The 26,816-nt window shown below is 51.6% G+C and overlaps 1 pseudogene; it reads left to right on the top strand.

Annotated features, from left to right (window-relative positions):
- The window catches only part of LOC138066517 (otoferlin-like), a 215,442-nt pseudogene that overhangs the window by 174,256 nt on the left and 14,370 nt on the right, over positions 1-26,816 (top strand).

Here is a 26,816-nt window from a genome sequence, read left to right on the forward strand (position 1 = left end):
GTTTCCATTTCAGGGGTGCTCAGCAAACGATGCTGGAAGGGATCTGAAGAGAGCATCTCTTCTGATGCACTCCACAGAAGGATGAGATCTTTCTCGCCCATCTAAGAGGCACCAGGCCTTAAAAATGTCCAGTGATGGAAACTCCACACCTCTGCAAGCAGTTTATCCCATTGCTTCTCTGTCTCCAACATTGGGCAGATCCTCCCAATGGATTTTCAGGGGGTTCTGTCTGGAATTCCTCACACCTGGAGAGGTCTCTTTATGCATGCATGCAGGCTTCTGCAGTCAAGTGGACAGACATGCCCAGTGCTCGCAGTAATTCCTGTAATTGTGATAAATGTCTGTCTTGTTCCATGGCTTTCAGAGCACCAGTTCTATCGCAAACGGGCCATCCTTTCTGACCCTGAGGGTCGGTCTCACTGCTGGACTTAAAGGTTATCTGGAGGGTGCCGTTGCCGTGGTAGGGAAAGGGGACAACATCAAGACACCACACAAAGCCAATGAGACAGATGAGGATGATATTGAGGGGTAAGGATTTGTGGAGCCAGTTTCCTGTATCCTTCCTTGGGAATGAGCTATGAGCTTTTCGTGTCACTTTATTTTGGATTATTCAGTAAGGACAGCATCCCTTCCCGATTAGGCTGACAGCCCCTCTAGTAGTCGTGCACTGCAATCAGAAGTGCCAACTAGATTGTTTCTCGGAAAGAGAAGAGTTGCTAGATTACTGATGCAAATCCAGGTCACATCACTACAGACCAGTCCTTTATATCAGTTCAGACCCTCTGCTGCTGGTTGTTCACTTGTGCATACCAGCACCAGCCTGATGTGAACCAACGTGATGTCCGTGCTTTTTAGCTGTTGCTCCTGTTGGCCGTTGAATGGGAGCCACAGAAGTGAGGTTGAAGGGAAGATGGGAAATGATGGCTGAGGTCTCCCTACTCGCTGTAAGGACAGAGAGGGCACCAAGGGGCTTAGAGCAGCATGTGAACTCTTTTGGACTGTTGTTCCATGCTGCAGTCATGCTCTTATCCCACTTTATCGTGGACAAAGTTCCTTTAGAACTGTTGTTCACGGCGTCCTCTGTAGCTCTCGGGGAAGAGAGAAGAGGCAAGACCTGCCACGAGAAGCCATTTCATGGAGCTCAAGTTTCCTTCCAGTATAACCACCCCAGTTCTCCTTATACCCTGGCAGGGTATGAGGGCCTTTTCCAAAGATAAAGGCCCTTCTAACATCCCATTCATCTGGGCTGCTGCAGATGTCTAAACTAGGTAGAGATTAGTCTTCCCCTCGGCTCCACTGCTGATAATGATTATATCCCTTTAGAAAGATGCAGGTTGTCTCTGAGGCACCTCAATGTGTTGCCATAAGGTTTCCCTTATGAAACCGCCCTTCCCTGTCCTGAATCGGGAGGGTGGGCAGGAACAGGACTATGATAAAATATAGGGCTGCAGAAATGGCTACCTTTCCACCTCCTCACAGCCTGTGCTCCACAAGGGGGGCAGCTTCTCCCTCTTCTGCAAGTCTCTCCTGACAAACCTGCCAGGCCCAGGAGCTGTTTTGAGTCCTGTTTTCTGATGTTGCAGGAACCTCCTCCTTCCAGATGGGGTCCCTCTGGAGCAGCAATGGGCTCGTTTCTACCTAAAGATCTATTGAGCTGAGGGGCTGCCCTGTATGAACACCAGCCTCATGGCCAATGTGAAGAAGGCTCTCATTGGGGAGAGCAAGGACTTGGTGGACCCCGATGTGGAGGTGTTCTTTGCAGGGCAGAAGGTGGGTGAGCTGCTTGCTATACCTTTGTGACATGATAACGTGAGCAGGGCTAGCCATTATGCAGGTTTGGGACTACGTGGCCAAGGATGATCTCAGCTGTCCTGGCATGTAGATGCTGACCTGTGTGACAAAGCTGCTTGTTTGTCCTGTGCCACGTTCCCTTCTCTTGCCCAGACTATGAGGGGGTTGCAGCAGTCTGCAGTCTCCAGCAGTCTCTATTTGGGAGAAGAAAGTCCCGAGCAGAACACATGTTGCTATCATGGTCATTAGCAGGGGAGGAGTTGAGGTCTGAAAGAAGGTGGGTGGCTTGTGGGCTCAGACCCTTGTGAAACATGTGCTTTCTCCTCCCACTTGGCAGGGGAAGACATCTGTGCGGAAGAGCAGCTACGAGCCCCTCTGGAATGAGCAAATAGTCTTCACAGGAATGTTCCCCCCATTGTGCAAGAGGATAAAGATCCAGGTCCGAGACTCTGACGAAGTCAATGATGTGGCCATTGGGACCCATTTCATTGATTGGCAGGAGGTCTCTAACGAAGGAGACAAAGGTAAAGCTAATATGAGGGGAGGACTGAGACACCTTCCTCATGGTAGAGAGAGGCTTCCCTTTGGCAGAGAGTTAGCAAAATAGCCCAGGCTCCTTCCCCAGCCCTGGAGACAGCTGCTCCTTGGTGGCCAGTAGGAGAGACCTTTATTCCCTGCAGTGGTTTTCTGAGATCACTGGGCACCCATTCCCTGAAAACCAAGTCCCATAACATGCCTCCAGTCAGAAACTTGAAAGAAAAGACACCCAAGAACAACTGGCCCTTCCAGAAAATTCATGGCCGTGAATGGATGAATATGTGACAGGCTCTCATGTTCACACAGACACACATGCACACACGAATGCACACACATGCACAAATGCACTAGCGCACACGTGGACAGGACCAATGTAAAAGCAGAGAGGGCTCTACGAAGGTGGCTAATGAGGGTTTCTCCTCTCTGTTGCCTCATGCTGGGTGGCTTGCCCAACGGAGTAGTTGTGTGTGTCTTTGGCGTGGTGAGCTGCACAATCCCCCTCACTGCTGTCACCACAAAATCATCTCCATATATTGTTGCATGTGTGTATTTTCCATGTGCACGCGCACGCACACATACGCATGCTCAATCCTGTAGTACAATACCCAGAGCAGGGAAGTGATGCCATTCCATGAGCCAGCTTGAGCCCTGAGACAAAGCCATGCCCTCCTTCTTGCACATCCCCTTCACTACATGTGTGTCTGGTCTCCTGCAGGCTTCCTGCCCACCTTTGGCCGTGCCTGGGTGAACATGTACGGCTCCACTCGGAACTACACCCTGATGGATGAGCACCAAGATCTGAATGAGGGTCTGGGTGAAGGCATCTCTTTCCGGGCCAGGCTTTTGATAAGCCTTGCTGTGGAGATCTTGGAGATGAGTTGCTGATGTGAGTCTTCCCTGACCCTTTGGTTGCCAGTGACAAGTGCTGGGTGTTAGTGATAGTTTGCTCAGTCCCCTTGGTAGTTATGCCTGGTCTCATAGACTGAGGATTTTATTTGGTGTTGCACTAAAAGCACTGGATCCCCCAGCACGACAACAAATCTTGCAAAGATTTTTCAGGTTTTATGGTCATTCAAAAAGAACGTGCAGTGAGCCTAGACACCGAGTTCAGCCAGACACCTATCTCTTAGAAGGCTTGAGCAGAGGGAGAGAAAACCCTCATAGTCTCCATGAAAACCTAGACAGTGGCACGTCCCCTTCATAGAGCCCGTGTAGGTGTTCAAGGTGCTGAATGTGGCCTTCTGGGACCCCCTGCCCTGTGGCTTGTTCTCCTAAGGGTCCATCCAGCTGACCTTAACCTTGTATCCTACTTGCCTGTTTTTTTTCCTGCAGAACTGTCCTGGGAAAATGGAGGAGTTCTTCCTCTTTGGAGCCTTCCTGGAAGCTACCGTGATGGACAGGAAGATTGGTGACAAACCCATCAACTCTGAGGTCACAATAGGTTGGTGGTTTTCTGAGGAGGTTGGTTTTGAAACATGCCCGGCAGAGACTGCAGGAGCCAAGGCCAAAAGCAGGCTTCTTACCCCCTCTTTCCATGCTAACATTTGACAGAGCATCCGAGGCTCTCAGTTTAGGAAGAAGGTGATGGCTACTTCATTGGCACAAGCCATGCGTGTCCCCAGATGAGCTCTTTGCTGCGTGATCTCCTGTCAGCAGTGGATCTGCTCCATCTCTCAGTTGAGAGCACCTGGCTTTGCGTTTCCAGAGGTTAACCACCAAAGGAAGGATGTATGTTTCTAGTGGCTTGGAAGGGGGCATGAGTAGAGGACAGATTTCTGTTGTTAGTTTGTAATCCCTGGTCAGGGTTTCAGAAAGCTGAACTCCACTGTCCCCCATGGTTCCTGCAGAGGAAGTTGCTCCCCAGCCTGAATTAAAGGCAGGTGACAGCCTGTTTAACCCCAGTGTGAGTTATAGCCCTGTGACTTCTTTCCTGAGGTAACAATCTGGTTCCCGTAGATGGCATGGCCAAGCCTACCTTGTGGAGGAAGAAAGATGGAGGGGATGGGGACGAAGCAGAGTCTGAGCTGCTCCAGAACTCAAGTGAGGAAGATGGTGATGAGGATGGAGAGCTGGTCTCCCTTTGCTCATCTCAACCCATGAAACCCCTGGTCACAGACAGGTAAGTGTGCCCTCCTGGCCACCAGAGGGCCGCCTTGCTGAACATGGCAAGGGGAAAGTGAGGGAAGGGACAGTGCAGTGTTGTAGTGAGGTAGGAGAGGTCTGTCTCCTGCCAGCAGCTGGGAAACAGAGGCAGTGTGCTCCCTTGCCTTGCAGGAGAGGGAATTAGCATCTGGTTTCTGAATGGTCTGTAGGCTGATGGGAGCAGCAGACCTAAAAGCTCGTGGGGAGAGATGTGACTTAGTTCCTTGTCCGAAGGTGTTGGCATGTGTGCCAGGTATCTGAGCTCCCCCGAGAGTCAGCAGAGATGGAGTCAGTGCAGTCCCAGGAACCTGGAGAGTCATTCAGCCAGCCAGCCCTAGGAGCAGCAGCAGCCGCCACTAGCTCTCTGTGCCCTGTGAAGGGAGCTTAGCTAAGTGCTTGTAGAGACCCCATCTTGGGTATTACAGCTAAGAAGAGCTGAACACCCACCGCCATTGCCTACAGTGCTGAGCACTCTTGTCGATTGCCTGTTGTCTCATAAAGGTTGAGCTGACCTCTCAGCCTACCCTACAGAGGGCCCCTCTCATCTACGCAGCCAGTTATGTGCCCAGCGCTCCTAGCTATCCACACCTTTAACGCTCTACCTCTGTGGCAAATTAGGGGAAAGTTAACCAGTGGATTCAAAAATCATTGGTTGGCATTAAAAAAAGCAGATGGACTGCTGCACATGCAAGTTTCAGACATTCAGAAAACCAGCCTAAAAGACAGGTCCCTCCCTAGGACTCTTTGATGCCACAGCAAATGTGTGAATGCACAAACGCACTTCTGCCCATCAGGGAGGAAAGAGGGAGGGAGGTGCCTGGGCTTTGTGTCTTTGATTTCTCTAGCTGCCTGACATCTGAAAGCATCCTGGAGACCGTTTAGAGATTGGCAAGAAGTCTACCTTGAAATAAGGCATAGATTTCAGTAATTAAGGTAATTTGTGCTGGGGCAAGGTGCATTTGGAATCGCTTGGGGTCTGAAAAGCTAGCCGAGGTCACAAACACAGAGGGGAGGATGCAGGAACTGCTTGAGGAAGTTCATGAGGATGGGTTAGCAGGAGTTTGGGGTAAAAGTCTTAATCCTTTCAGTGTCTAGATTTGTAGCTTCTCTCTCTCTTTTGGTCAGTCTGTCTATTCCCATTCCCTCTAACTATTGGCATGCCTCGTTCTCGTGTGTCAGTGTCAGAGAATCAGGATATGGGGAAAGTAGATCCTATTCCTGGGACTGTGCCAAAACTGGTGAGTTTCACTGGGCAGATGAGTTCTGTTCTGTCTGCTTCAGGTTCTCCCTCTGTAGAATTGAGGCAATTCTTTGCGATGTGCAGGTAGAAATTACCCTAACAGACAGGTGATCCAGACAGCTGCAAATGTGAGTCTACTCGATGCTTTCTACCTGTGACGTGCCACTAGTGGGGCGTCCGGGATTCTTTTGTATTCTGGGGTTAGTTGCACTGAACTGGAGAGATGGTTCTTTGTCAGATGTAAGAATGTATTAGATCTAAGCGGTTCTGCACGTATGACGGACACTGGACAACACTAAACCATGACCAGCAGACAATCTACAAGTATAACAAAGCTAAGAAGTATAGTAAGGAATCCAAAACCCCCACGTATCAGAGCTCTATGGTTAAGCCACGGAAGCCCAGTACAATGACTGCTCTCGGATGCACGGTATAATGACCGCTCTCGCCCTTTCCTTGTCCTTATGGGCCACCCCTGCGGTATAGTTTTCCCCGGCTTGTTCTCACCACGCTCGAGCTGCGCCAAGAGGATTCAGGTTCTCCCTGGCAGTTGGCATCAGGGGCGTCCCCGCTGATGGGTGGGTTGTGGGGTCCGCAGGCCAGCTGATGGTGAGTCCGAGTCCGCACAGAGGTATGTGGCTTACTGTCTCTTATCCTTCCCGGGCTTAGTTCATTGATCAGTGCCAGACCATAGCTGGACAACGGAACGGATGGTCTTAGGTGATAACAGTAGGGATGCCAACAGGATGCTTATCAGTATATTCAGCAGCTATCAGTGTGCATGTTTATCAGTGCGCACAGTCAGCCGCTATCAGTGCGCACAGTCAGCCGCTATCAGTGCGCAATTCCAAGGTATCCAGATGCTTACAATGTGAGTCTGCGGTGTCCCTTCTCCTTTGCTGACTAGGTTTGCTCTGCACTCATGCTGTGCACTCATGAGGCTACGGCACCCCCACAGTGTGGTGGCTCTGGCCGTGGTGCACCCGGGGTTCCTAAACTCTTGGGGAGCACCCTAGAGCAAACCCCTCTTCTAGGGGCTGCACCATCCTGAGTCCCACACTTGCCTGTGTGGCGCCTATCACTACCGCAAGCACCTGGAGCTTCAGAAGGCTTTTCAGAAAGCCCAGAAGCAAATGGGATCAGGACCCGGGTCTTGGTGTGTCTAGGCTGCACGCCATCCCTGGTCAAGATTTGAATACAAAGGACTTGTACTCAGGAAGGCTAATCGGATTTAACCTGAGGAGATGTATTGAAAGTGGATTATTGTAACTATTATACCAGCAGATAGATGTTGCTAATCAAAATTAACTGACTGACTTAATTCAACTGGGAAATGAAAGAGACTAACCTGAATCAAGGCTGTTTGCATTCTAGATAGAACTGTCTGCCTGGGGTTGCTGCACTTGTTAAGCAGCCCATTGGGAAGGTGAATGCAGAAGGGAGATGGAAAGCACAAATGTTTTACAGAGCGTATTCCCCTGGGCTTTGCTTTTCCTACTGCCTTATCAGAGCACAGGGAGTTTCCCCATCAACTGTGGGACTCTGCTGACATCATCTGGCTAAAAATAACCCAGACAGCTTCACAAGATGAAGTGAAGCTGTTTTGTAACCTAAGGGTGATTCCAGTTGCAGCAGGATCTGCAGTGGCTTTATCCAGGGTGAATCCTGGCTCACAGCGGATGCTCAGGCTGCCTTGGGCAAACCAGAAGCATGAACCTGTTCTGCAGGGCATGCCTGCGATCCTGGCTCTTCCCCCCCCTTTTCTGTGCCATGACTATTGTCTCTCCATGCCACGTCCATCCCACAGACGAATGGAAATCTGGCAGCTCTGCAAACAGCGGAGACCTCTGCCTGTTGTGAAGGCCAGGGGGGTCTATAAGAAATGCTCGCTGGCTTTCAGAATAGGGTGTTAGTGCTTTGGTTTCACTTGTGCTCGCTCATGGTGTCTGCCTGCATGCGCTGTCACACTGGAGCACCTGGCCAATGCATGCAGCCCCAACCCTCCCTGGGCAGAGGCAGGGGTTAACCCAGGCAGGGCATGCCTGGGGGCAGTTTGGGTGGGCCTTGGCTGGGAGGGGAAAGTTTCCCCCAGGCATGGCTGGCCCAGCTGTGGACTTGGGTGGGGACTGGTCTGGTGCTAGGAATCACAGAATGGTTGTGGTTGGAAGGGACCTCTGGGGATCATCTAGTCCAACCCCCACCTCCGCTCAACCAGGGTCACCTACAACATTTTGCCCAGGACTGTGTCCAGATGCTTTTGAATATCTCCAAGGAAGGAGACTCTGCAGTCTGTCTGGGCCACCTGGTCCCGTGCTCTGTCACCCTCACAGTCAGCAAGTTTTTCTTCCTATTCATATGGAACTTCCTGTGCTTCAGTTTGTGCCCGTTGCCTCTCGTCCTGTCACTGGGCACCACGCAGAAGAGTCTGGCCTCCTCCTCTCGACGCCCTCCCTTCAGATACTTGTCCACATTGATGAGATTCCCCCTCAATTTTTTCTTCTGCAGGCTGAAGAGTAACAGCTCCCTCAGCCTTTCCTCCTAGGGGAGATGCTCCAGTCCCTTCATCATCGTAGTGGCCCTTTGCTGGACTCACTCCAGGAGCTCCATGTCTCTCTTGTATTGGGGAGCCCAGACGTGGACACAGTACTCCAGATGCGGAAGGGTGCTAGGAGAGATGGAGTCTCTGTCCTTGAATGTGCAATTCATGTATGCTACTCCCAGCGCCTTTCCTCTTTGGCCTGACTTCATGTATATCCATTTCCCCATCCCAGCGCTCTGACATGCTGGGAGAGGTGGGGGGCAATGGCCATTCCTGGCTGGGAGTGGTCCTACCACAGAACATCCTTCTGCTTCCTGTTGCAGGAACTGCTTCCACGTGCCATACTTTGAGAAGAAGGCCTGCAGGTACATCAAGAGCTGGTGGCCAGACCAGCGCCGGAGACTGTATAATGCCACCATCATGGACAAGATTGCAGACAAGGTGGTCAGTATGTGCTGGGGATGGAGCTGGCTCAGGGGATGGGGTAGGCCATTCCTGGCACATTCAGGCTCCCTGCATGTCTCTGCAGCTTGTTACAAAGCAGGGCCAGACCGTTGCAGAGAGCCTTTATCAAACTCATGCCAGGAAAGAGGAAGCTCCGCAATACTAAACACTCCACAGAATGAATGGCCAAACCCTGGGGGTTGAATGAATTTTGGTGTGGGTCAGACCCAGAGTGTCCCCCAGAAGGCTGAAGGAAGGTGGGAGACTTTACCTGCCTGGACTCCTGGAGTGAGCCCCTTTTGTGGCAGAGCCTCCTTTGTAGCCTGAACTGATTGCTGAGGAGCCTTTGTGATGCCTGCAGGTGGAGAGAGGTGAAATTCACATCAACTGAAGCCAGCCTCCCCCAGCCAAACATGTGCCAGAGCTGAGCTCTGTGGCAGGAAAGCCTGGGGAAGAAGCAGGTGTGTGCTATTGGCAGTGCCAGGGCTGCTCTTCATGGAGTGGCTGTGGTGCTAAACCTCAGCCTGCTGTGGGGCTCTGCTCCACTGCCCCCTTCACTGCTTCCCCCCCATTGCCATTCCAGGAGGAAGGCCTCAGTGATGTGCAGGAAACGATCAAGACGGAGAAGCCACAGCTGGAGCGCTGGCTCCGAGGGGTCCTGGAGGAGCTGAGCAGTGGGTGCTTGTGAGTAAAAGACTAGCAAAAGCTGCCCACCAAGGACCTGTGCTCTCAGCCGGGATATGGGCAAGATCATGGGACTGAGAGCATGAGCTCCCCTTGCGTTATGCTCCGAGATGACAGGCAATCATTTTCTTGGCTTAGTACACCACCATATTGATTGCCTTCTGCCTTGGAGCATGGGCAAGGTGGTACTCGCCTCTGAATTCCAAAGACCCCCAGCCAGTGATGAAAGCCACACAGACTCAGTCTTGTGGCCTCCACAGGCTAGTGCCTGGGCGGTACCTTCTCCTCATGCACGTCATTGAGTGCTGGGTGTAAATAGGCCACTTGGCTGTGATTGCAGCGCACACTGAAAGAACAAGGGTGCTTCTGTGTAGGCAAGTGCCCTACTGCTAGCAGAGATCCAGCCTGGCAAGGCTGCTTGCAGAGAGCCAGCAGGCTCTCGCAGGATTCATGCTGACGAGCTTTTCCATCAGGTGCTTTGTGACCTTAGCTGACAAGGACCAGCACCACTCTTCCTGCATGAGGCTGGATCGAGAAAGACTCGAGTCCTGCATGAGGGAGCTGGTAAGTGTGATTCAGCTGGGGAGGAAGATTCGGGAATGGGGCTGGACCCCATCAATGCGGTGGGGAACCTTGGTCCTTAGGGGTCTTGACTTCCAGTCTCTGCGGATTGGTGGTTTGAGGTTTATTGCTAAAGAGGGGGACCCAAGAGCACTTCCTGTCTTGCACAGGTCCCACATGACCCTTGGGTCCACACCACTGCGTCCCCTCCATCACGCTCTGCTTTTCATTGGGAAGAAATCCCGGAGTGCAGAAAAGGAGTCGCTTTATTGTCAAAGAGTTCAGGAGAGGGGAAAGCAGGAACGTAGGGGACTCTGCCGAGTATAGATGCTGCAGGGCTAACCCTAGCCTGGGTATTTGGAGCTGGTAGGCCAACTTATTGGAAAGGAGCTGTGCAAAGACCAAGTGGTTTATCCAGCTGACACAATGAAGCTTCATTAGCCAGCTGCATACAACAGAGTGATGAATGTGACATGTGGAAGCCTCTATGTCCCCTCTTCTGAACTGCCAGATGCTGATTTGTAGTGGAGTCAGGGAAAGGGGAGAGGCTATGCTTAAGACAAGGCTTGAAGCCACTGCAAAATGCCATAAGCACAACTGACACCTCTCTGTCCCTTGGCAGGCCCTGCTGGGGCAGAAACCTCTGTGCTGTGGGACCCTTCCTATATCCTGCTGAGGTTAACAAAGGGGCGCCAGAAGTACCATTATCTGGATGCACGTGGCAGGACTAAGGCATTTGTGTCCTCACCACGCCTTCCTAAACGCAGGGAGACCTGTCTGCTGCTTTTGCCTTCTCTGTGCTCCATTGTGCTCTCATTCACAATGTGTCCTGGGCTCCCTTTTAATCACAGGAAAACATGGGTCAGCAAGCCACGACTCTGTGCTCGCAGGTGAAGAACACCACCATGAAAGACAAGGTGAAGCTGGTGCAAAACTTCCTCCAGAAACTCTGGTTGTTAGCTGATGAGGTGAGTTGCCCTCCACATGGAGAGTGCCTGTTAGCTGGGTCAGCTTATGGGCAAATCCTGCGTGCAGGAGAGTTCCCTAGTGACACAGGTCTTCTGCAAGGAGCCAGTCCAAGACGAAAAGACCTTTGTTGGGCTCTGCTCCTTTTCTAAAGGACCTGTATGTTCCTCCTGTGTCAAGACAGGTGCTTAAACCTCTCTTCAGACGACCCAATAGAAGTGCTCAGCCAAGGCAGCATGACCACTTCCCTCCACTGACTACACCAGTTATATCTCCTGTGCTAATTAACCAGTCTGTGGTGGGAACTGAGGCCTGGCTGTCCATCCTGGTGCACCGTGAGCCCAAGCCAAAATGCCCAGCCCTAACCCGTCCGCAGGTGAGGCCAGGCTTAGCCCTGGACAGGGCATCCCTGGAGCTGGTTGGAGGGACCCCTTGAGGTGGGGGCGTTTCCCAGCCTGGCCCAGGGCCTGAGGCAGGGCCCTGGCCTGAAATAGGTCACCAGTATACTTTTCACCATCTGGCAACTTTGCATAGTCAGTCTATAAACTGCCCCATGCCTCCCAGGTTTGCCTATACGCTCCTGGATTGGGAAGGATGAGTATTAATATAAGTTGAAGAGCCCTTCCCAGACAGTAACAGAACTGGGTCCTCTTGCAGTTGAGCTAGAGGATGGTTTTGCCTGCCTTGAGCCGTGACAAGGCCGTGCAATTCCCCAGGGGAGCAGCCCCCAGAAGGTGGCAAATGTCCACCCAATATTCAAGTGAGCAGCCTGCAGCCATCTCTGATTTTTGCTAAGTAGAGGAAATTGTTAAGTAGGTAGCTCTTTGGAGAGCTTTCAGATGAAGCCATCTAATTGTTATCACTGTGGTGTACTCTTGCTTCACTCCACCTCATGGGTGACAGTTAATAGCCGAATATTGTTAGAGCTGCTCACAAAATTTCCAAAAAGATGCTATTTCTGCAAAATCTTTTGTTCCTTCCTGCAGAAAATTGCAGTTCCTCTGAAATTCGTGCAGTTTCTACCTGGGTCTGTGTGGCTGCAGCCATTTGGGGTTATTGGTCCCCGTGGAAGTTGTAGTTTTGGCACTTGCTGTTCTCATTTCCCAATATGGGCGAGGCTCCTAGGCTTGGTGAAATAGCCCATTATAAAGTAACTCTTTTCTCTGCTTTGGCTTGCCACAGCAGAAAATAAAGCAGGCTCTAAGGCATGATAGGAGATGTCCAGAGAGGGAACTGCTTCCATTGTAGGGAATGGAAGTGCAGGGCACCTGCCCTACAGTCCTTGTGGGCACTGAACTAAGAGAAAAGGAAAATCTTCAGCCTTCCAATCTGGAGTTAATATCTTTTTTTTTTTTTAATTTTATCAGAACAAATGTAAATCCCAGTTTCTTTCCTGCTAGGCTTCACCTTGCCGGTGTCTCAGGGGTCAGAAAGGGCTAAGATGCTGACAGGGCTCTTTGTTGGTGTTCACAGCCCCAGCACACTATTGCTGACCTCTTCATCTGGATGATGAGCAATAACAAACGCATTGCTTACAGGCGTCTCCCTTGCAAGGATATTCTCTGCTGCATTGTGGATGAGGAGATGGGAAAGGACTGGGCCGAAGTGAAGACCGTCTTCCTCAAGGTGCCTGCCCGTCTTCCTTGGGGGAGCTGAAACCACAAGGAGGGAGGTGAAGCAGAGACAGAATGGGGGGGATGGGGGTGGAGATGAGAGCTGGGTACCAGATGGGTCTGGTAGGTGATGGAGGTCTGGAAGGAGAGAGATGTCCTATTGAGTTTGCTGGGAGGGGAGCTAGTGGCTTGAGAAGAGGAAGCCAGTGTGCTGGGAAGAACATGATGCATGAGAAAGAGTAGCGGACATGATCCAGAATGATAAGGGGTGGCTCCCTGGGTTTAAGGAGCAGTGGTACAAGGTGAGGCCGCAGAAGGTGGTGGGCACTGCAAGAGGTGGTCTGTCCAATCTCTAAGGCCCCTCCTATGTCCCTGTAAACTCTCTTGTCCCTTGTGCCCAGCTACCTGGGAAGAGGGGCTTTGGACCTGCAGACTGGACAGTTCAGGCCAAGATGGAGATTTACTTGTGGCTGGGCCTCAACAAGCAGCGCAAAGACTTCCTGAGCGGCGTGCCCTGTGGCTTTGAGGAGAAGACGACAGCCAGAGGCCCAAACCTGCCATCCTTTCCACGCATCAGCCTCCTTTACACGAGTAAGAGGGCAGGCTATGGAAAAGGCAGGCGGGAGCCTGGTTCAACACCACTTGGGCCAAGGACCTGCAGGAACTGAGGGGGAAATATGGGAAATACTTCCACATGTGCCAGTCTGAGGTCTCCCACTGTTCCCGTGGGGAGCTGGGGTGGGGGACTTCTGCGCCCTTCTCCTTACCCCATTCCCAGCTGTCATTCTGCACATCGTGAGCAGGACCCTGAAGAAGTCCATATCCATTCAGGATCCATGCTTTAAGCCGACTTCCTTCATCCGTGTTGGCCCTGAGCAAAAGTGTGCCTCTGAGACCTTGCTCTCCATGGCTAAGCTCCAGGGATGCATCCCAAGCTGTCTCACTTCCCCCTCTCTCTCTGTCACAGAGAAGCAGGTGTTTGAGCTGCGAGCCCACATGTACCAGGCCAGGAGTTTGTTTGCTGCTGAGAGTAGTGGCCTTTTGGCTCCCTTTGCCCGAGTCGTCTTCCTCACCCAGAGCCAATGCACCGAGGTGAACACTATTTCCTGACCTGGAGGAGTGGGCAATCCCTGGGGTTGAATGTGGTACTTGTCCTTTCATCTGTCCATCCTGCTGCCCTGCCATGGGGCTGGGTCTCCTGACTCCTGCAGAATCATGGATCAGGTTGACCGTGGGGTCCTGGGGTGCGAAAGCAGCCATAGCACTGGGGCCTGACTATCTATCTCGAGCTTCCTTTGAGTGCAAGGTTGCCTGTTGGAAATCTCTTCCCCAGCTGCAGGCAAGTCCAACAGCCCTTTCACTGCATGTCCCTGGGCACAAGCACACAGCCACCCTGTTTCTGTGTGACTGAGCTTTCAGCTGCCTGGTGAAGAGAAACTGGACCCTACAGGAAGCAGGAGGTGTTTCTGTGCCATCTCTTCCTGTGCTGAAGGCTGCCGAGCTTTAGCAAACCTTGTGGAAGCTGGGAATAATTTGTGCCTGCCTGCTGTTTTTTCCTGGGAGAGTCCATGGGAGATGCGCTATGGCTCACTTGCCTGCAGAGCAAGCGCCAGCCTACGGGTGCTGCCAGCACTGAAGTTGCAGCCTGTGGCCTGGCTCAGACAGGCCAGGCCTGGGGTCATTCACGGAAATGGGGTCATCCCTGTGGCTACCCCTTTGCAGGGTACTGTTTTGTCCTGATTTGACAGAAGGAAGCAGATGCTCAGGCAGAGAAAATTAGACCATCAGAGCAAGGGGTGAACTCTGGGAGCTGCAAGTATCTTGGGTCAAGATCTGCCAAGCGAGTTAGACCTGTAATTCCCCTTCCTTTGGATCAGGCTTCAGATCCTAATGTGGCTCTTTCCTGTCTCTTGCCCCATAAGCCATCAACCCTCTAATGGGTTTAGCCCCAGGTGCCTTCACAGTATGATCCAGTAAATATCTGTGATCCAAAGCACTGCTTGGCAATAGCATTAATACCCAATAGACTGCAGACTGCCACAGTGTCCACATCTGCATCAGGGCTGCCTCAATTCTCTGAATAAGCAGTGGGGAGAAAAGGACCTTTACAAGACAAAATACATCTCATCTATTTTAGCCATACACCTTAGGAAGAGACAAGCGGTGCCATAAAGAGATTTCTTTTCTCTCCCCTCCCTAGTCAGGGATCCTGGGGTGCCTACCATGAAGTAAGGGAGCCTTTATGTTGTGGACATGCAATGTGACCCAAGATAAATCCCCTCATATTTTCAAAGTAACCTCCCCGCTGCTCGCAGCGCTGCAAAAGTCCTGGTGCAGGAAAACTGAGATCAATATCCTCTCTGCTCCCGTTGTTCAGGGCCTTAGGCCCTGGCTGCTACTCCTAGCTGTAGTGGTAAATGCTGTTTCTGTTCCTCCAGGTTCTCAATGAAAGCCTTTGCCCAAGCTGGGACCAGCTGCTGGTCTTTGACAATGTGGAGCTATATGGAGAAGCTCACGAAATGCGGGACGACCCTCCCATAGTTGTCATTGAGATCTATGAGCAGGACCCAGTGGTAAGATGAATCTCAGCAGAGGAAAGCATTTCTGATTCAGGTACTGAGATCACTCCTGGCAAGGCAGCTGGTACAGCAGATGTGAGAAGAAGTGTTTTTCCTGACCTGTGGAAGATGTTTCCTCCCTGTTTCCCAGGGCACAGAAGAAACTAGGAGCCTCTGCTGCTAATTGATCTCTTGCACTCCTTGGTGTCTTATGTTTGGAGCCAGAAGCAAGAGTTCAGGTGAGGCTGGAGGCAAGGATATATTACTGTAGTCTCTCCCTGTAGAGCAGTGCTCAGTCCTGGCCTCATTGCTGCCCCAACCCTGGGCCACCTCCTTCACCTTCCTTAAAGATGTTGGTGCATTAGGAAAGGCCTCGTGGATGGAAAGGCACCAGTGGAAGGTGGCACTGAGCTTTGGTCACGTACGTGCAGCAGACTGATCCTGTTCTGCCCACACTGGGGAGTGCTGTGGGGCTAACTGTGGAGACCTTTGGTTGGTCTCTCAAGGCAGACAAGAAGCCCGATGCTAAAAACCCGAGTGCTGTCTTTGCCTGGCCAGGGCAAAGCTGACTTGATGGGCTGCACCTTTGCCCAACCTGTGGTGAAGATGTCAGATGAACAGTACTGCCCTCCACGGTTCCCTCCGCAGCTGGAGTGCTACCAGATATACCGGGGCAACTCCACAGCAGGCGACCTGCTGGCTGCCTTTGAGCTACTGCAGGTAGCAGCTGGACAGAGCCATCCCAGACCAAGGGAGGGAAGAGAGCGGGAGGGGGTGTGGGGGAGAACCGCGTTTAATCCACGCTTCTGTTTCTGAGGTGCTGCAAAGAGTGGTTAGTTCATGCATCCTAGAAAAGCTAGCAGGGTGTAGTATAGCTACTCGCAGCTCAGTGTGAGGGCAGCTCCTGCAGAGTTATGCTGGTGTGCAATGAATGCCAGCTTCTTTCTGGCAGGGAACCCTACTAAAGCGTTGCAGCAGCACAAAGTCTCTGCAACATCCCTGGGCTATGGAAGCTGTCAATGGGAGTCTTGGTTCTCTCAAGAGATGTCAATGGGAAGGTCCCAGGTAAAAGGGGTGTGAGCTCTCATAGAGGAAGATGGTGTATGCTAAGCATCTTTGACAAGGAGCTCAGGGTGGGGCTAATCTCTCTCTGTAGGTATCCCTCTCTTTCCATTGACTAGACAGAGCAGGAGATGCCTGGAGTGGTTGAAGGTGGTGGAGTAGAGACCTGCTGGCTTTGCTCAGGCTTTGAGCTGGCCAAAGCCTGTCCGTATCAGCCTGTCAGCTGCACTAGTGGGTGGGCTTGGAAGTTTGCTTTGCTGCTGAATGTGCCCTGTGTGGAAGCATAGCACCACCTCTTCTGCTCCTATGAACACCTTTTCCCAAAGTGCCCGTACTGTACAGTCAGTGGATTGCTGAATCGTCTAAGACTCTACAAGACCCAGTGCAGGAGAGCAGGGTGTGCCGGTTCCCCCAGTTCAAAAAAGCAGACCTTAATCCGTGATGCATCTCTTCCAGATTGGAGCTGGGGGCAAGTCAGACCTGCCTCGTGTCGATGGACCCCCAGGCATTGACAGGGGTCCCATCCTGCCAGTGCCACTGGGGATTCGTCCGGTGCTGAGTAAATACAGAGTGGAGGCAAATGCGTTGACAGCAGAGGGGTTCGTCTTGGGGCACCAGACTTGAATGCTGCGCAGCCAGATGGCTACACAGCAGAAGGTACTGTGTTGTCATGGCCTCGACCAGATCCCATTATGAGGGCTCCAGCTGTTAGGCGAGGGTGATGTAAGGCAGAAGACTCTGTCAGTGGGTGTTTGAAGGCCAGGAGGGATCTTAGAGGTTCTGATGACAAGTTAAGCACCTACAGCCAGATGTTTGGATTGCAAGGACCTGCCTGTACTAGCTGCACAGGGAGTTAAGCTGCAGCAGCCCTAAAAAAAAAGCAGGATGACTGGATTAGTACTTGCTTTCTTTCTTAACTGTGGGCACCATAGCAAGCCTAGGAGCTGCAGTAGAGGGCACTTGGTCTGCAATTCAGAGGAATGCACATTAGGGGTGTACACCTACACCTGAAGTAGTCACGCTGACTCTCCCTTAGTATCGGTGGGAGGGGAAAAACCCAAGATAGGTCAAATGAGCTTCAGGCTACCAATCTTGGACCTCAAGGACAGGATGCCTGCTGCTTCTCTCTAGTGAGATATGGTGACACATCCATCAGGGCTCCTCACCCTAGGCTGACTTGGTAGACAATGGTGATGTGGGCAATAAAGACAGTGAGGTTTGGTGCATGACTCACCCGGCTGTTGTAGGTGCCTCTGCTAGGAGGAGATGCTGCTGATCGGATCCCCAGGGGCTCTAAAGAGATCCTACGTCCACGTTTTGCAGACTTTTTCATCTGGTCAAAGAAATACTATTCCTCTGGTGCGCAGTGTGAATATGGCCATGGGGGGACAGGAGGTGGAAAAAGCTCGTTTCAGGGGGACTTTTAATCATGGTGTTGGTCTATTATCCCAAGAAAGGAAAGGGGAGGAGGCAGTCATTTCCCTGTTTCTGACAAAATGCTGCCAGTGCTGAATGAAGAGCCACTGCAGATGGGCTACACTGATGTGGTCCTGCTCTATGGAGTCTGAGGGCAGAAGAGGGCTAGGAGAGGAGTGCTGAGGGCATTGGAAAGGAGATGTTAGGCTGTTGCAGGTGAGTCATGGGGTGGTTTGTGTGGGGTCAGTGAGAGAGCATGCTGCATGCCAGAGCCGCATGGAGAAGGAAAAGAAGCTTGAGGGCTCCATTGCTGCCCAGGTGATTTTGTGTGCCGTGAGGGATCCTTGCTCCCAGGGGATGAGGAAAGCCAACTCCTTTGGCTCCAGCAAAGAGGTCTGGCAGCAGTTGGGGGCAGTTCTTCTCACCTGTATGCCTTTCCTCCTCCTGCTGCCCTAGATGTTGTTCTGGGGACTCAGAGACCTGAAGAGAGTGAACGTGGCTCAGGTGGAGTGGCCCCGCGTGGACAATTGAGTGTGCTGGAAAGGGGGTCCAGTCAGCTCTCATCCAGAACTACAAGAAAAGCGCCAACTTCAGCACTTCAGTCAAGCGGTTGGGAGTGGTGAGTGTTGCCTCTTTCCTCTGAGCCCTTGGCCAAAATCCAGGCTTGGCTGGAGCTCAAATTGTGGCTGCTGGCCCCTTGCTTCCGTTTGCCCACGATAGTAAAGGAAGTGATCTCCAGCCTAGTTGGGGATCCCCTTTCTGTGATGGCTCCCAGGCCCAGCTCTGCTGGAGTTACATGAGACCTCTTCCTCCAACATGATCTCTCTTTGAGTCCCTACTGGCAACCACCACAATAGACATGCTGTAGCCTACATGCAGCCCTTGATAACCAGGACCCCTTTGCTTCCAGGACCTCCCAGAGAATGAACTGCTTCACCCGCCCCTCCACATCCGAGTGGTGGAGTGCCGGGCTTTTGGGTGTTATACCCTAGTGGGGTCCCATGCTGTCAGCTCCGTCTGAAAGTTCATCTGTCGCCCACCAGAGAAGGCAGCCCACCATTGGAATATGACAGGTACCAGGCTTGGGCCAAGAGGGACAGGCTGGTGTGGGTCATTGGTGGGGCACCGCACACAAGTGAGCGATACAGAAAAGAAGGGAGATGGGTAGTGGGTTGTAAGGACTATGGGGCATTGTCTGCTTGGTTGTTAAATGAATTAGGATTCAAGGTTCACATCAAGGGGTTGGGAAGCCGTGGGGGCATGAGGTCATCGTTGCCTTTTGATTGGTTTGATCCATGGGTCTCACTGTGATAACTGCCTACTCTTCCTGACACCTGTCAGACAAGAAAGCCTGGTTCACCACTAACACAGCTGTGTTTCCATGGCTCTACAATCTCCAACTGTTCCTTAGGACTGGGAGATGAATTTGCTCAGGACAGACAGCTCAGGCTCCCGTGGAAGAGATATAGTCAATACACTTAATGCAGCCTGGAGGGCTGGACTCATCGTTGTGTCATTGCAAGTAGCTTTTCTGTCCAGGGCACGGGCCTTGTGCTCTAGACTAGACTGAATTACTTAGATCTCTGGCGATTATAACGAGAGCCTGGGATGGCTTGCTTAGGTGGAGGTGCCTTCCCTGTGGACATTTGTAGCAAGGAGACCTGAAAAGTCATGGGGACAGCAGCAAGACCAGCAGTGTTCCTGGCACTGAGGTGGCCAGTGTTTGAATCCCAACCAGTGTACTAATTTCCGTGCTTTGGTCCTTCTCTGAACAAGAGGGTCACACGCCACTCCTGTCTGAATCCTGTAGGATCGCACTTGAGCTCTGTTTCCACTCTGCACTATCCTTTCTCTCTTGTTGTCTGTCTTTCTCTGTCCTCTGTCCAGTTGAACTGCTCAATGGCTCTCTGGCAATGGCCATCAGAGGTCCTCCCTCTTGCCCCACGGGGGAGCTTGTTGTCAAGGTGGAACCTGAGGTTCCCATCAAGAAGATGGAGACCATACTTTAGCATGTCTGTCTTCACTGCATTGTCAATAACTGGGTGATCCCCCCGCAAGCAGAGGCGACCTTGTGCTGTTGGGCATGTAGTTGGACTGATGCCTGGAATTAAAGGCCTTGGGGTCATAGTTAGTTGCACTAATCAGTCACGTCCTGTCCTGTCCTGGCTGAACTCAGCTGGTGCTTGCTGCCCCAAGACAGCCTGTCCTGGGCTAAGAAAATGAGGTATTGGTACGTTTTCCTGTGAAGACAGTTAAATAGGAATGAGCCCCCATGAGCATAACCCTGCCCCTGTGTTGCTCTGTCTGAACCATCGTTCTGTGAATGGTGCAGACTCGAGATGCATGCACCTCAGATGCATGTGGCACGGGGCTGATCCAGGCACACAGAGTCATCCTGATGCAGGCAGAGCCCTTTAGACCTACTGGGTCTGCCCTGAAAAATCAGCAGTCTACACATGGGACAAGCAACGTGTCCTCGAGGAGTCAGACTTTGCTCACGTGTTGAATAAGCCTGTCACCGTTTTCTTGCCCAGAATGGAAATTGGAGCACCCTCCTGTAGCTGTCTACTCCAGAGCGCTCTCTACCAAAAGAAATGCCTGTGTCTCTACAGGAAGCCCTTTGTAGGGACATGTCCTCCTCTGCAGGCAAGCAGCATGTGTGCATGCATGTGCCTATGGGCACGTTGGGGGCTCCAAATGTGCATGCATATCCATGGCCCCTCATGGGCACATTTACAGAAAGACCACAGCACACACAAAGCCACTTCTGCACAGATGCACATGTGCATAAACACACAAACACACGTACAACCCACAAGTCCTTGGTGGATTTAGAAATGCACCTCTACCTAGAGTTCCTACTATACCTAGAGTTCCTAGCAGGTGCACAAAAAACTCTTGTCACTTGCATTTGCATTCACAAGGAGTCTGTTGGCCCAGCTGTGTTCAGGAGGACCCCCAGAGCATGTGTGCATGTGTGAAAAGCCCTGGCATGCACATGCTTCTTGGCTTTGGGAAATGTACCACAAACACTTGCAAACCTCCTTAGCTAGACAAAAAGAAGCTCCAAGGGAGCAAAGCGGTCTTTATCCATACTGAAGGCCCAGGTATCTTTCCAGGCCCGTGCTCTCATTGTTTGGGATTGGGGTTCTTCATTAGCAGAGCTCTCCCGAGAGGAGATGGGTTTGATGTGTCCCAGCAGACGTTTCCCTTGTATGCAGAGCTTCCCAGCCAGGCCTTTGCTTCCTGCAACCGTGGGGAGCTGTTTGTGACTTCTCGCAGCTCACTGTGCACCTGTGTGTCTGTGTGCATTTGTACTCTGCTGCCTTTTGGTGGTGCAGTTGCCCACTAGCCTGCTGTTCCCTCTCCCTGTTCCCTTTTAGCCCTGGCGGCAGAACTCGGATGCAGTGGTGAAGGTGGAGGTGGTAAGTGACGGATCTGCCTTGCATGTGTGCTTCTACCCCTCCGCAGCCTATGCTACCTTCTGTGTGGCTTTCAGTGAACCATCCTGTGCCTTGCTTGTCCTCTGGCTGCTGGGCGTGAGTGGAGCTGGGCTGGGCTGCACAGCACAGACACAGGAGGGCCCTGACCCAGCAAGCAAGGCAGTGGCCACCATGGCACCAGCCGCCCTCATGCATCCTCCACACCCCTCCCCGAGCAAGCAGGGACCTGGGCCCCTTCATGCCAAGGCAAAGACAGAGCTATGTTGTTTAGACCATAGCTATGGCACTGGCTTGGTCCCTGCAAATTTGGGAATACTTTTTGGTGAGCACTTCAGGGCATAGTTGGGCTGGGAGGAGCAGGAGAGACAGCACCCTGCGAGTGTGCATGATGATTATTCCCACCACAACTATGTGGTTGTGGTACCACCTCCCAAAGGCTTAATGGTGACGCACTGAGCGGGCTCAGGATACCTTGCTGGGACAGGGGGGCCTGGTACCATGTAAGCTTCAGGTGCTTCAGCCTGGGAAATGCATGAGTGAAAGGGATGGTGGAAAAGGGATGAGGACATTTCTGGTTTAGGACTCTGACACTGTCTCTCTGGAGCCTTGGGCAGCTCCCTTTGCTACTCGGAGCCTCAGTTTCTCCAGTTGTAAAAGGTGGCAGGTGCTAATGATACAGCCCAGCCAGGAGGGTTCTGCCTTCTCAAGGGATTTACCTATCACCTTGGCCCTTTGAGAGACATCTTGCTTCCATCTGATCCCTCTTCTTCTCTGTCTTTGCTTCCTTTGTTCCTGCAGTCTGAGGAAGAGAAGGAGAAAAGGAAGAAGAAGAAGAAAGGAGGAGGAGGAGAGGAAGGAGAAGAGGAGGAGCCGGATGAGAGCATGCTGGACTGGTGGTCCAAGTATTTTGCTTCAATGGAGACATTGGAGGAGAGTGGGTGCAGAGCAGTGGAGGGGTGCAGGAAGATGTTCCCTGCCTACAAGGTCTCGGCTATTTCCAGCAGAACAACACAGTCCCAACATCTGTTGGGACAGCACAGCAGTGGACTGCTTTTGAAATGCAAACAGTGCCCATTCCCAGCACTAAGGCTGGGACCACTGGCCTAAGGAAGGAGGGGAAGTATGTGTATTGAAGTCCCCATCCCCGGTGTGAAAAATGGGGTGGTAGAAAAGCAACGATCAGCTGCTGTTTCTGCCTGTTGCCTCCCTGATCATTGCCGAGCTGGTAAGGGGCACGTGGGCTTGCGCCAGCCAGGTGCTCGTTCCGTTTCCCTTTCTGGTACCAGCCCAGTCGTCTTCCCAGTGTCTCAGCTGTGAACTGCCCAAGTGCACAAGGATGCCATGCAAACATAGACACGTCCTCCTGCCCCATCCCCTGCGAGAGACTCTCCCTCGCACACAGTCCTGCTCATGGCTGAGCCCTGCCTTTGTGAGAATTCCTGCTCACGTACCAGTGCTGAAAAATTGTACAGTGAGGGAGAGGGTGTTTCTTTTCTCTTGTGGGGCCTGATCCTCCGCTGTTACACAGAACCACCTTAAAACTAAAGGCTCTTTGCACTGGCAACATCCCTGGCCTTGGGAACTGCTCCTTGGATACCCTAGAGCCATCCCCACTTGCCTGGGCTCTGTCCAGCTTCCTGGATGGACACACAATTTAAACAAGTGCAAGAGAGAGGTAAAAGTGCTTTAGCTGTCTAATAGGCTGTTCTTGCAGAGACCGGGGCAGCCTTGTGGCCAAAGGCTTGGGGCCATGCTGCTTTTCTCGCCAGCCTTGCCTGACTGTCAACCAGGCTTTCACCTGGCAGAGCTGAGCAGGATTTCTTTTCCTTGAGTGTACTTATTTTGTGTCTCGTTTGTATTCAGAGCACAGTTATTTAGCAGCGTCACTGTTGAAGACTGTGTTGAACAACTTTGATTTCTCCAGTTTGGCTAGATCCTAGCTCCCTGCTCAAAGGAGAAAGGGAGAGCTGCGACCCCTAGGCTAGGCACTTTCAATGAGCACAGAGAGCTCAGTGCAACTGGCCACTCGTTGTTCATTTTGTTTCTCCCCCAGCAACTTTGGCAGCAGGAAGCAGCCGCAGCAGAAGCAGAGGAGGAGGAGGGAATGGAGACTGCTGAGGGTGAGCTGTTTGCAAGCAAGGGAGGAAACGGGGCAGGGAAGGGTAGGACCAGAGTTCCTTTTGGTGCTTGGGCACCCAATTCCGAGCATGCAATTGCTCTTCTGCTCAATCAGATACTCGTGCTGTGTTGCATATCTCCAGGCAGGATCAATTTTTGTGAATGCAGACCTGGTATGGATTGTGTTGGGCTGACATATCAGGCTGCAAATGCCAGGGGACTCCCAGTCCGAGTGTGGCATTGTGGCAGCCTCCAGCTCATCCCTGCTGGAAGGAAGGCTGTGTGGAAGTAATGAGATTAGTGACTAGGATCTGTGTTATTGACTGAAGGCATTTTTGTGCCTTCAGAAGTTAGTAGTCGCATCCCCTTGCCCATGCGTTTATAGAGCTGCAAGGCTGTGTGCTCAAAGTCTATTGAGAACAGCAAAGAACAGATAACGTTAATATCACATTTGCAGGGTTTTCCCTCGTCACCATGAGGGAGGCTTTATGGAGGCCTCCTTTTGCCCCAGTTTTGCCAGGGAAGAGTCAACTAGGCAAGATGTTTGGGATCCATCTAACCTGACTGCTTTTATCTTCAGTGTAAAGCTGGAGAGTGATCTGTTTAAAAAAAAAAAAAAGTGTAATCTGAAAGTGTAGTCTGTGATCTAAAGCTGAAAGTGCAGTCTGTGTTCTGGTTTTCTAGAATGGGCAGTAGAGAAAACTATGCCTTTCAGGGCCAGTTCTCTGACCTATTTTAGATACTGTCCTGAGATGAAGTGTGCCCTAAGTGTGTTTTTCTCTCAAGGAGTCTGGGGGACAGTAGCTCAGATGGGGCATTGCAGATGCCTCAAGCTGGGTGAGGCCAATTTCATACCAAGAGTACTATGGGCTGTGAACATGAGTGAGCTGGGACCTGCTGTCCAAGGGTGACCTTGTCCACCCTGCAGGCTCTTTGGCAGTCCCTGGTAAGCAGGGCTGGTGAGTGTTTCCCTGAGGAGCCATGATTGGCCAGCTCAGTCATGAAGACTGAGAAGAAAAATAAAAAAATGTGAGAAAAGCTGCAGGAGAATAACATTCCGCAGTGGTATCTATCTGATTTTTATCTTGTTCTTTGTGTAGAAAAACAGCAATGTAATTTTTGTTACTATTATTTGTATTGCAGTCATTCTTACAGACTCCTACTGTTATTATTTATATTACAGTTGTTCTTACAGACTCGAACTAAGTTTAGTCATTGTACAATGAGGGAAGGAGGAGAGCAGTGCTAGGAACTGAAAGCTAGTCACGCGTTAATGTTGATTTTTGCACGCTTAATCCTGAAGCAGTTGCCACCTACAGGAAAACTCTTAATCTTCTGAGTTAGGAGGCCAAGTTTTCCTATCAAATGGTGAATGAATGGAATTTTGAAAAGAATGGCTCTATAGCAACAAGTAAAGAATCCAAAATTATAGCAGGGTGAAAGATGAAGGAAGGAGAGGGGGTTTAAGTACCGAAGCAGTTAACCTCATATGGGGCAAATGACCAGCTCTGGCCAGGAATTGCCTTTTTTTATATGAATCCACGGTGTGAATTCTTCTCGTGGAATTATGTTCTTGAGCCCACTTTCTCATCCACAGAAAAGTATAGCTTATCACTTAGGGAAAGGAAAAACTTCTTCACTGTGAGGGTGACAGCACTAGACCAGGTTGCCCAGAGAGGTAGTGGAGTCTCCTTTGCTGGAGATATTCAAAACCAGTCTGGATGTGATCCTGGGCAATATGCTCTAGAGGTCCCTGCTTGAGCAGGGAGGTTGGACTAGATGATCTCCAGAGGTCCCTCCCAACCTAAACGATTCTGTGATTCTGTGATATGGGAATGGGCAGAGGGAGAAGGTTTAGGAGCCTCTGCGTAGGGGCTCAGCAAAGGGCCACCCTATGGACTAAATGGGCAGTGGAGTAAAGAAGGGTAGCAGCAGATAGCACTGAGTTCCCAGCGCTGCCTGCTTCCCCTGCTCTCCATAGATCGTGAATTCAGAGGAGAGGGGGTGGTTGTCCTGTTCATGCAGACTCCATTAGGTGGGAAAAATAGAGAGTCTGGCTTCTGTTGGAAGACTAGCCTTTGTATCATGAGAAAGATGAGGCCAGGTGCTGCTGAGCTTGACGATGACTCTGAGCAGCTTCTGCCTGGGCTTGCTGTAGTAGCAGAGCTGTTGGGGGGGGGTGTCCTTGTATGCCTCCTCGTTCTCTGTCAGTCATTCTGAGCAGGGTTCACTTTCCCCTTTTACACTGCCCTTCCTTCCTGCTTTCCTCTTCCACATTAAAGGTTTATTTGTTGTCATCTGTCTGTTCTCATCTGCCTTGCGCAGCAGCCATGAAAGCTGGCGGGATAGAGGCAGTGAGGGCTGGGGATTGCACATGAGTGGGAGAAGCGTGCAGTGTTGTGCAGCCTCCTTTGAGCATGCCTTTCTAGGTAGACTGTACTGTGTCCTTGGCTGGTGACTGCTCTGAAGAGAGAGATCTTAAGAGCCTGTTGTTGCAGCTAGTCATTGGCGTCACCCTTGAAGAGCAGCAGTCTGTGCTTTGGCACTGAGCTTCAAGCATTGTCACCTCAGCCACACCTAGGCAGGGGTTTTGCTCTGCAAGCTGCGCACATGTCAGGGGTCTGGGCACAGGAAGCATTCTCTTCCATGGGCGCACCTAGCAGGGCCCAGCCAGGTGCCCTTGATGTTTTTCACTCCCTTCTCTTTTCTCCAACACCATTGCTGTCAGCTTCAAAGGACGTAGCGGAGACCAGAGTGAGATGGGGAAATGAGTCCTTCAGGGAAGACTGGGAAAGGTGTTGTACTAGCAGCCCAGCAGGACAAGTGGAAAGAAGACAAGAAGGTGCTATGGGCAGGATCAGATATTTTCAGTGCTGTTGAAACTAGGCAGAGCCTAGGCTCTCAGTCCATGTTTCGTAGTCCTCCAAATGACTCCTGCTCGGGTCAACTGTGGGAGTTCCCTACACGGAGATCTGTGGGCTCCTGGAAATGCTGTGAGCTGGGTAGCAATGGCCAGAGCTGAGGAAAGAGAGGAGAGAGGCTGAAGGGTTTCTGTGGGACTGAGATGGGAATTGCAGGCAGTAGCAGCTGTCAGCTTTCATGTTCCTCTTGTTTGAGTGCCTGTGATCATGTTCCCCCTTCTCTGTCTTCCTCCGCTCCACCTCACCCTCGTTTCCATCTCCTCCATCCCCATTGCTTCCCCTTGGACTCAGAAATCAAACCGGATGACTCTCCCATGAAAGGCTCCAAGGGTCAGGCAAAGAGCAAGAAGTCCAAGGCACCCAAAGATAATAAGAAGAAGCAGCAGCAGTGAGCCACTGAGCTTCCTGAGAAGCAGAACAAGCCGAAGATTGATGAACTGAAGGTATGTGTGTTGGCAGGGGGAGGAGGAGGCTCTGCCTGCTCAGCAGCAGGATGGAAGTCAGATCCTAGCCATGTGGAAAACACAGTAGGGTGGATCAGCCCTGCTGGATGCATCTCACCTGTGTGAGGGGTATCTAGCACTGGGTGAGATGTGCCTTGGGACTGTCAAATTCTCTGCATAGACGGAGAGTTCAGGGTAACTAGCTTTGCAGGAAAGGACCTGGGATCTTGGGGACAGGAAAAGTCAGCAGTGAACCCTTCTAGCAGTGAAGGCCAAGTGCATGCTGGGCTGTGTTAGCAAGAGTTGGCCAGCGAGTTGAGGGGAGGGATTCTTCCCCT

The sequence above is a fragment of the Struthio camelus genome, chromosome 3 (genome assembly GCF_040807025.1).
Source record: "Struthio camelus isolate bStrCam1 chromosome 3, bStrCam1.hap1, whole genome shotgun sequence".
In the NCBI taxonomy this organism is placed as follows: Eukaryota; Metazoa; Chordata; class Aves; order Struthioniformes; family Struthionidae; genus Struthio; species Struthio camelus.